This window comes from Palaemon carinicauda, unplaced genomic scaffold (assembly GCF_036898095.1).
Source record: "Palaemon carinicauda isolate YSFRI2023 unplaced genomic scaffold, ASM3689809v2 scaffold229, whole genome shotgun sequence".
NCBI classification, from domain to species: Eukaryota; Metazoa; Arthropoda; class Malacostraca; order Decapoda; family Palaemonidae; genus Palaemon; species Palaemon carinicauda.
The window spans coordinates 194,360-202,500 of NW_027169909.1; the positions used below are offsets into that span (position 1 = coordinate 194,360).

Genomic DNA, 8,141 nt, shown 5'->3' on the forward strand with positions numbered 1-8,141 from the left:
GTCCCCTTCAGTCTCTCAAATGTAAACAATGGACTTAAGAGTAAAAAACATACTTCACATTTAAATCGACCGATACGTAAGTTATTATGACCCAGCCCACATTAAATATACAGAAAAAGACAACAAGCTAGCCAGCACTCGTCCATTTCTTATAGCGAATTTCAGTTTTGCTAGTAATTCAACTATCATCTATCAACCTTGCTTTTTTTAGGATTGTGGTAGCCAATATGGTAACATTGCTGACTGGGGTTCGAGTCCTGATCAAACTTGTTAGTTCCTTTGATAGCTGCAATCTCACCATCCTTGCGAACTAAAGTTGGGGGATTTGGTGGCGCCTATGGGTACACCAGTAAATATAAGATACTTTAATTTCTAGTCAAATACATGATCCATATATTTTTCCTACTAGTTATCTTGTGTCTTATGCATTTCATACTTTGATTGTTGGGGCAAACCACCCAATTCATGAGTATTTGGACCCCATTATATAGACAATTATGGGCGGCCCAGTACGATACCAGGGTTTTAAGGGTGGGGGAAGGTCATAAACGAGAGATTTACAGCAATAATAATGGTCAGAAATGCAAAATAAAAACAAGATAACCAGTTGGAAAAATATATGGATCATGTAAGTGGCTGAACATAGGCCAACTGTGATTATTTAACACATTTGAGATTTGTAAAAGGGTACAGAACCTAACAAACCCACCTAACCTAACTTAGTAGTTCCCAGTTGCCAACCCCTAGCTGGGGTCAAGACCCCGGACCCCCTTCCCAGGTCACAACCCCTAGCCAGGAGCAAGCCCCCGAACCCCCTTACCAGGTCACAAACCAAAGCGGAATGACAATTCACAAATAAATCCTTACCTTAAGTTTGGGAGGTTGAAGGCTGTGGGTCTTCCATTGACAAAGGAAGAACTGTCACTGACCCTGTCGTAAACGTAGATGGGTGGGGGGACAGTTTGGCGGCTTGAAGCAGGGAATTAGACCTCTGGTGCTGCTGAAAAAATAAGCACACTTTAGTTTGCTAAATATTGAAAAAACCAAACTGAACATTAAAATACGTAATATAATAATTTTCACCTGGCAGATAAAAATATAACGAGATAAATATTGAATAAAATGAACCACTGTTGGTCCACCAAAGGGATCAAAAAATTTTTTTTGCTCTACCACTCCATGCCAACGAACACCCACACACCACACAAAAAACTTTAAATCAATCAATCAATCAAACACACCAGACAAAAGCCTACCTCTGTTATATTTCGACCTCCCACACTTGAATTCATCCACTTCGACGACACTGTCAGGCCCACCAATACCCGGCAAGTTCTGGCAGTAATTTTCCGCGACTTCCGAACAATAAGACATCCAGTTAACCGAAGTTTGTAATGTCCAGCCAAGGTTATAGGTGACATCGTCGTGCGAAAAGGCCCTTTCAAGGAAATGATTCACGAACAGCAGTATTTCCCATGATTCAACGTGAGCCTTTTCCAAGAAAGTACCCTTAAATGAGGTTACAGAAAAACCGCATGCACGATGCTTTCCCTTCTTAGCAACCTTGACTGATCAATAACAAGCCCACTGATTAACTTGAGATCTAAAGACACATGGCTGCTGGCAGGAAGGGCATTGAATGTCTGAAGGGACGACTCCATGGTTCTGTAGGAATTCATATACCCCTCCATTTTCTCTGAAAAAGAGGGAATGTATCTCCCACTCCCTCAGACAACAACCTTGGCATATGGAAAAACAGTGGGGATAGGTGTTGTAAAAGAACATACATGAACTTATGAAGAACTACTTATAAGCTGCTAATTGGTTTAAAAAAAAAAACACCTGACAGATATGTCATTATAAATGCACAGAAGGCTCCGCAATACATGGAAAAAAAAACGCATGCACAAGAAGTCCCCTTCAGTCTTTCAAATGTAAACAATGGACTTAAAATAGTAAAAACATACTTCACGTTTAAATCGACCGATACGTAAGTCATTATGACCCAGCCCACATTAAACATATAGAGAAGGACAACAAGCTACCCAGCACTCGTCCATTTCTTATTAAGTGAATTTCATTTTCGCTAGCAATTAAACTATATACGAACCTTGCTTTTTTTAGGATTGTAGTAGCCTATTTGCTAACGTTGCTGACTGGGGTTCGAGTCCCGCTCAAACTCGTTAGTTCCTTTGGTAGCCGCAACCTCACCATCCTTGAGACCTAAAGTTCAGGGATTTGGTGGCGCCTATAGGTCCACCAATAAATATAAGATACTTTAATTTCTAGTCAAATACATGATCCATATATTTTTTCCTACTCGTTATCTTGTGTTTTATGCATTTCATACTTTGATTGTTTGGGCAAACCACCCGTTCTTGAGTTTTTGGACCCCATTACTGTATATATAGACAATTATGGGCGGCCCCAGTACGATACTGGGGTTTTAAGGGCGGGGGAATGTCATAAACGAGATATTTACAGCAATAATAATGGTCAGAAATGCAAAATAAGAACAACATAACCAGTTGGAAAAATATATGGATCATGTAAGTGGCTGAACATATGCAAACTATGATTATTTGACACATTTGAGATTTGTAAAAGGGTACAGAACCTAACAAACCCACCTAACCTAACTTAGTAGTTCCCAGGTCGCAACCCCTAGCCGGGGCAAGCCCCGGACCCCCTTCCCAGGTCACAACCCCTAGCCAGGAGCAAGCCCCCGAACCCCCTTACCAGGTCACAAACTAAAGCGAAATGACAATTCACAAATAAATCCTTACCTAAAGTTTGGGAGGTTGAAGGCTGTGGGTCTTCCGTTGACAAAGGAAGAACTGTCACTGACCCTGTCGTAAACGTAGATGGGCGGGGGAAGAGTTTGGCGGCTTGAAGCAAGGAATTACCTCTTGAGCTGCTGGAAAAATAAGCACACTTTAGTTTGCTAATTATTGAAAAAAAGAAACTGAACATTAAAACACGTATAATAATTTTTACCTGGCAGATAAAGACGTAACGAGATATTGAATAAAATTTTCTTTTTTAATTCCGCCATGGAGAACGTAACTCTTGATATCCCGCCACAGTCTCTCAAATGTAAACAATGGACTTAAGAGTAAAAAACATACTTCACATTTAAATCGACTAATACGTAAGTTATTATGACCCAGCCCACATTAAATATACAGATAAAGACAACAAGCTTGCCAGCACTCGTCCATTTCTTAAAGCGAATTTCATTTTCGCTAGCAATTAAACTATATAAGAACCTTGCTTTTTTTAGGATTGTGTTAGCCTTATTTGGTAACGTTGCTGACTGGGGTTCGAGTCCCGCTCAAACTCGTTAGTTCCTTTAGTATCTGCAACCTCACCATCCTTGCGAACTAAGGTTGGGGGATTTGGGGGTGCCTATAGGTCCACCTACTGAGGTATCAGCATCCCTTACCTGGCCCTCCCTGATCCTATGTACTGATCATATGTATTTATAGTCAGTCTCTAGGGCATTGCCCGGCTTGCTAGGGCAATGCCACCATCCCCTGCCTCTGCCATTCATGAGTAACTCAACACCTGGCTCGCCTCTGTACTGACAAGAGATGAGCATCATGCTCTGCGTGTAAGCCGAGCAGCCAAGTATTTTAGCAGACATACCTCCGATTACTCAACCACCTCTACACTACCCGATTAGTTCATAATTCTATCTTTCAACATTTCATGACACTTCTATAATTAATTCCACTTATTTACAGAAAATGGACATCTGTGCATTGCATCTTAAAAACTATTATATGAAAGAACATGTTGTCAAACTACCCCCAAAAAAGCATTAAAGATATGGTAAAGGATAGGTTAGGATATGTTAGGTCTGATACCCGAGACTATCGATCTTTTTGGCTGGTGAATCTCCTTGTAATAACAATAACGATCATTCATTTAAAGTAAACCAAAAAAAAATGCCTTGGCAAAGAAAACGGTATAAACCCATTTTCTACTCGTTAGCACTGAACTGTACTATAACAATTTCTATGTTCAACAAATTTCGGTATAGTTGTATTGTATTACAGGGTGTGATTTCAAACAGAAAATATGTATTTCCATAGTAAATAAAGTGATTTAACCGAATTTGACCTTTACGTCAACCTCAAACAAACAGATCAACCAATTCGACTAACTTTAAGTTGCGAATTGGTTGCTGTTAAGGATGAGATGAAAGTGAAAACCGGTTAAATCACATTATTTTCTACAGGAAAACATATATTTTCTGTTAAAATGGCTAAATATAATCACTGTTGTCACATATGTGTTAAAATACTTAAATATAAGCACTTGTTCATCGGTGTCACTTCACTCACGAATGTACTGCGAACGATAACATTAGCAACGTTACCAATGATACACAGTGTTACCAATGATGTCTGGGATTGTTACGATAATATTACCGGTTACACAATATATAAAAAGTACAAAAAGGGTACAGAACCTAACAAACCCACCTAACCTAACCTAGTAGTTGACAGGTCACAAACCTCAGGTATTTACTGAAAACGGTAAAATTAGCCACGATATGAATGATACACAGCGTTACCAACGGTACGGTGACATTACTAGCGATAATAATGCTAGATATTTCCATACGTATTTTAAATAATTTTTCCATATAAGCTTTACACAATCTATAAAAAGTACAAAAAGGGTACAGAACCTAAAAAACCCACCTATCCTAACCTAGCAGTTCCCAGGTCACAAACCTCGCGTATGTACTAGGAATGTTAAAATAAGCAACGTTACCAATGATACACAGTGTTAACAACGTTACAAAGGCATTGCTAACGGTAGCAATGCTACGGTAATATTATCATGTGTATTTTAAAGATTTTTTCTATATAACCTTTACATTATATAAGAAAGTACAAAAAGGGTACAGAACCTAACAAACCCACCTAACCTAACCTAGGGGGTCCCAGGTCACAAACCCAACATACTGGTCTTTGATATATATATATATATACACATATATATATATATATATATATATATATATATATATATATATATATATATATATATATATATATATATATGTTAATCTGTGTCACTTCAGTCACGTTACGATAACGTTAGCACTGTTACGATAACATTACATATAATGGTTCTTGTTCCGCCACTGGCTCGCTTCGCTCGCATGAAAACAGAACATCAACCTCGTATGTACTGGCAAGCGGTAATGTTGAGCTGCGCATGCTAACATTAGCAACGTTAAATATAATGGTTCTTGTTCCTCGCATGCGATCACAGGAAAATAAAACATCAACCTCGTATGCACAGGCAAGCAGTAATGTTGAGCTTCGCACTCTAACAAAATACAGTAAAACTAACACATTAAAGTTAAAGAAATTAATGACTTGCTTTTATGACCGTGACGACGTAAATTGTGGGTCACGGGGGTATTGTGACCGAGTCTGTGGCAACAACTGCTTTACCTTAGTTTAGTACAGTACTTGGAACACTGTAAATGTTGGTATATTACATTACGAAATTAAGAAAATTATCAACATTGGAATTCACCAAAAGACTTTCAAATATGGATTACTAGTCGTTACAATTTTCTAAAACTTCGATCGTAAAATACGCAAAAAGACGACACAAACTAACAAAGACCTGGCTTGGGCAAAGGTCTCCATGGAAAAGGGTTTGTTGGAAGGTGGGGGTAGGGAAATATTAAACCCCCGGTGCAAACTTTAGATAAGTATGGGTTCGTGATTGGTCAACGGAAAAGCAACGGAGTCTAGAGAGTAATCATGAATGAACAGAATGGGAAACTTGTCCAGAGCAAGTATTTATGTGAAATCTGGGAGTGACAAGGTAATATAATGTATCAAAGTAAAATATAAAGATAGAATGGAGTGTATGATAAATAATATTTGCTGGATATATAAAATGGGGTGATTTTATAAGGTATCGGATAATAAAACGCGTAATACTGGGGTTAAAAGTAATATGTATACGAGGGTACTACATAAAAGGAATGGTATAGTTGAACTGGATCAAGTAATAGACTTGAACAGAGCTGATGGAGAAAACGATTGATTATATTTTACGATTAGAGAAGAAGAAATCCTATTGGTGGAGGAAAAGTCTCTGCGCAGGGAGGCGGGGTTTTAGCGCAGAAGGTCGAAACCTGCTTTGTACAAACGCACGAACAAGAGCGACTACAGCCGGCAAGTAGAATGAGAAAAATTCAATGACAAACACTGCTAACGTTAGCATGTTACGTTACTATTTGATCTAGATCAGACGTTGGCAGCTCTGGTTAACGTATTTTTTCACGAGACATAGCCTTTGCAACGGCGCCTCTAAAGTTTATCCAGTTATACTGTTTTGTCTTTTCCTCAGTTTATTATAAATCCAAGAAGGTAATGTATCGAGAAGAAAAGGTTTGCTTTACGTTTATATATCGTTTCCCCAGTATGTTTTCCCCACCCAAAACCCCGAGTTCCCACTGGGGGTCCCCCATTATCGTAGGACATAGATTATATATATATATATATATATATATATATATATATATATATATATATATATATATATATATTGCTGAAACTATATACAGTATTCATTTGCGACGGAAAAAAGTATTTTCGGAGCGTATTTTTTCTATAAGAAAAAGTATTTTTTCTTAGGTTACATTGCCCTGTAATACAGTAAAATAATACCAGGAAAATCTAAACTATTTATGCAAGAAACATGAGCGTCAAACTAGCCCCCCAAAACAGCTATTGAAGACATCGTTCATCAAGTCAGGTTAGGTCTGACGCCTTATTATTATTACTAGCCAAGCTACAACCCTAGTTGGAAAAGTAAGATGCTATAAGCCCAAGGGCACCAATAGGGAAAAATAGTCCAGTGAGGAACGGAAATGAAATAAAATGAGAATAGGAAATAAGGAAACAAATAAATGAGAATAAATTAACAAATTTTAAAAATTATCGTCTTTTTGACTGGTGAATTTCTTTGCTAACGAATTAATGAGAATTCATTTAAATTAAAGAATATATATTTTACCTTAGCATAGAAAACGGGATAACTCCATTTTCTACCGATTAGCCCAAGTCTACTAAACCTAATTTAGAGCTAATTTCTATTTTCAACTAATTTTCAATGATCTAAACCACATATGTAGAATCCTTATAATACATAAAAAGATTAATTATATATCTACTTAAATTCCAAAGTATTATAAGGCTATACAAGCCACTTATAGGTCACGTGACCCCATACTAAACATGGGACCATACCAGACATTTCGGTAACCTGGGCCTATTCATACCTTAGGCATAATATCCAATACCAAAAATATGCCGGTCAAATAGCACGGTCAACAGTACTGGTGTAAATAAACTGGTATAACCGGTTCGACCAGTTTAACAACAGCCGGCTTGACACCTGTCACATGGAAGCCATATTGGCTTCCTGAAGTTCTTCGAGTTTAACTCATGTTAATTATCGAAATACCACAATTATTGGGCAAATATAATTACCTGTAATTCGCCGACTCTATCTCAATTACACTGATAAAAATAAAACTATTAACAGCTGTTGAAACTGTTTTAAAACAGCTTGAAAGGAGGAGGTGGGCGGGAACGGTCAATCAAACAGCCATTGTTGTTCTCCTCAAGCGAGGAAGAAGTTCCAATACTTCTCCAGGGGAGGAATTTAAGCTTAAATCTTTTCATTATTTAATATTTACTACAATAAATACCAATATTATAGCTGAGAGAGAGAGAGAGAGAGAGAGAGAGAGAGAGAGAGAGAGAGAGAGAGAGAGAGAGAGAGAGAGAGAGAGAGGTTAATATACTTTTTAGAAGAGTTGCAATGTATGTTTGTGCGTCTGTATGTGTGTTACTATTATGGTTAAAATCATCATAATAAGTAACAATTACCATTTATTGCAAAGGTTATTTTACGCAATGCATGTGCAATGTAAACATAGAAATATAAAATATATATAATTATATATATTTTCTTTGAAGTATGGTCCAAATATTTGCGGTTTTTTCCCAATAACTGTGAGGAAAAATTCAAATATATGAAAATTCCTGGCAACTTCTCATAATATTATCTATTGTATAAAAATTATATTTCTC

General features: G+C 37.3%; 1 protein-coding gene across 8 annotated transcripts in view; it reads right to left on the reverse strand.

Moving 5' to 3' along the window:
• The window catches only part of LOC137636096 (uncharacterized), a 59,102-nt gene extending 51,440 nt beyond the window's left edge, over window positions 1-7,662 (reverse strand). For 6 of the 8 annotated variants that reach the window (XR_011042924.1, XR_011042923.1, XR_011042925.1 and 3 more), the window contains exons 1-2: window positions 7,536-7,659; window positions 868-997 (exon numbers count right to left, since the gene is read on the reverse strand). The gene's annotated coding sequence lies outside the window, so the exon portion shown is untranslated. Of the gene's footprint in view, window positions 1-867; window positions 1,001-7,535 lie in introns of all 8 variants that reach the window. The other 2 variants (XR_011042921.1, XR_011042922.1) reach the window with 2 other exon arrangements.
• Between the last annotated feature and the right edge of the window lie 479 nt (window positions 7,663-8,141).